This window comes from Schistocerca serialis, chromosome 6 (genome assembly GCF_023864345.2).
Source record: "Schistocerca serialis cubense isolate TAMUIC-IGC-003099 chromosome 6, iqSchSeri2.2, whole genome shotgun sequence".
Taxonomy (NCBI): Eukaryota; Metazoa; Arthropoda; class Insecta; order Orthoptera; family Acrididae; genus Schistocerca; species Schistocerca serialis.
This window is the reverse complement of record NC_064643.1, coordinates 733,799,234-733,802,103: the sequence shown is the minus strand read 5'-3', so window position 1 is coordinate 733,802,103 and position 2,870 is coordinate 733,799,234. Positions and strand designations below refer to the sequence as shown.

The window sequence follows — 2,870 nt, the reverse complement described above, 5'->3', positions numbered from 1 at the left end:
TACTTAATCTTCGGGTGCCGCTGATTGAATAAATTAAAAATGAACACAACCTTGTCATAAGCGCTCTTCACAATTATGAAAATTGTGGTATCACCGCCAGACACCACACTTGCTAGGTGGTAGCCTTTAAATAGGCCGCGGTCCGTTAGTATACGTCGGATCCGCGTGTCGCCACTGTCAGTGATTGCAGACCGAGAGCCGCCACACGGCAGGTCTAGAGAGACTCCCTAGCACTCGCCCAAGTTGTACAGCCGACTTTGCTAGCAATGGTTCACTGACAAATTACGCTCTCATTTGCCGAGACGATAGTTAGCATAGCCTTCAGCTACGTCATTTGCTACGACCTAGCAAGGCACCATTATCATGTGTTATTGATCTTGTAATTCATGTATCATTAAGAGCGATGTTCTCCAATTATGGATTAAAGTTAAGTATTCCAGCAGCTACGTTCTTTTCTTGATAGTATAATTACTCTACCTTGTTCCAGACCTCACGCCAGTCTGCGTGAGCTTAAACGCGTGCATTTCGGCCTCCTCTAGCAACACGGTGTTGGCTCTTCTGCCAACACTACAAAAATATCATCAGCATATCTTTCATAAAAAACAAGTGCCATCAGACAGATCCTGATTCAGTTCATAAATTCTACTCTCCAAATTATTAATAAAATGTCAGCCAACAAGCCTCACAGGCAACGGCCTTGCCGCAGTGGATACACCGGTTCCCGTGAGTTCACCGAAGTTAAGCGCTGCCGGGCGTGGTCGGCACTTGGATGGGTGACCATCCTGGCCGCCTTGCGCTGTTGCTATTTGTCGGGGTGCACTCAACCTCGTGACGCCAATTGAGGAGCTACTGGACAAAATAGTAGCGGTTTCGGTCAAGAATACCATCACAACGACCGGGAGAGCGGTGTGCTGATCCCACGCCCCTCCTAGCCGCATCCTCCACGGAGGATGACACGGCGGTAGGATGGTCCCGGTAGGCCACTCGTGGCCTGAAGAGGGAGTGCTTTAATAAGCCTCACAGACAATTGCCCATAGCGGTGTCATATGGCTTCTTGAAGACCTTACTATCAAAACAAAAGTAACCCATGTGACTCAGCTTGCCACCGAATATACTTCAGATGTCCATAAAATTACTTGTTTAAAGATTATATGAAAAAACTATCCTTGCAATATTATACCTTGGCATCAGTGACAATGTATGAAATTGCCATCAGGTGTCGGGCTTCTTAACGGGTTTAGATACGCTGACATTACATTGGAGAATAGACTACACTGCAGGCAAGGGAGCATTGACTATCAGAGGATAAACCTCCAAGCCAGTAAAGTTCGAATCAAACAGCTCACTAGAGAACAATAGTAGCCAGCAGGGTGGTCAACCAAATCCAAGCGGGGTGGAGCGACACCAAAAACATCCCAATAGGAGTGCAGGACAGCTCACACAGACTCAATACCTAAGGCAATTCTATGAGGCGGCACCACACATTGCAACGACGAAATGCGTTGCGTTCCGACAGCAACTGTCTGCTCCAAGAGATCACTACAGAATAGGCTCACTGCTAGCCCATGATGCTTTGCCCAAACCTTTTGTACTCCTCACGAGCGGCCGTTCCTTGAACAGGCATGCGTGCCCTCTGTGAACTTAAACTGTAAAATTTTAAACTTAAATAACTGCTCACATGAGCAAAACTATATGCTCAACTTAAACACAGCTGCTAATAAACGTTTAAAAGCAAACATTAAATCCTAACTTTAATGCAAATGTTCACAATAGGAAAAAAATTACACTGAGCTAACAATGAAGGTAAATAACAAATTCACAACAGATCGCCCTCAATTCAGGGGCACAGTTTTCTGAATTACATTTACCGACAATCGACTTATATACGCAAGAAGTTCCGTAGAGCGTAACACGCTGGAGAGAATTAAAGACATAGAAGTATGTAATTCACTGGGGGCGCGAGAGCCTCTACAGTGACTCGTAATACCCTGCCCTCTGTGAGCCGTCTGACGAAAAAAAGTGTCTTTTTCAGTTCCCCCTCCACATAGCCTACCAATTAACGTGACCTGACGTCCCAATTTGGCCGGGACAGATCCGGTTTTGGAGTCCTATCTCCCTGTCCTGATCGGGTCCAGCTGGGACCAGTAAATGTTCCGGGTTTTACAAATCGAATTTAAGTCTCTGTCATGGGATGTTTCAACACGTAACTTCTCACATTTTTAGCATTGTAAACATGTTTTACACTTTATTTCCATATCATATCCCATACCTAATACCATATTGTGGAATGCGTTTACATGACCTGTCAATTGACGCATTCAAGTTCGAGACCTTGACGTAGCCCTCTCGTCACTGTTTTGTTGCCGTGAGTATTGTAGCGTGTACAGATTGTAATCAGCTTCGCAATGCCCAAATATTACTGTGTTTTCAGTTCCGGACGTCAAGAGAGGTAAGTAACGTATCCACAATCCAGTGCTATAAGCATTGTGGCAAATCTGCTTTTGTTAACCCTCAACTACGATGGATCGTCTCTCAGAGCGCAACAAATTTTTTCTATTGTACTATATTTCATAGCCAAACAAATCGAAGTGGGCTCTTCCAATTGGATGTGATACATGGGTTCCAGAACTCTTTTACTGAACTTCTTCCCTTATTAACCCGGGTTCCCCGGTTCGATTCCCGGCGGGGTCAGGGCTTTTCTCTGCCTCATGATGGCTGGGTGTTGTGTGATGTCCTTAGGTTAGTTAGGTTTAAGTAGTTCTAAGTTGTAGGGGACTGATGACCATAGATGTTCAGTCCCATAGTGCACAGAGCCATTTGAACCATTTGAACCTTATTAACCGGTCACGCAAACAGAGGGGTTTATAAAG

General features: G+C 45.1%; 1 pseudogene; it reads left to right on the top strand.

Annotated features, from left to right (window-relative positions):
* Positions 1-687: 687 nt before the first annotated feature.
* On the top strand, positions 688-805 carry LOC126485817 (5S ribosomal RNA; annotated as a pseudogene).
* Positions 806-2,870: the final 2,065 nt, after the last annotated feature.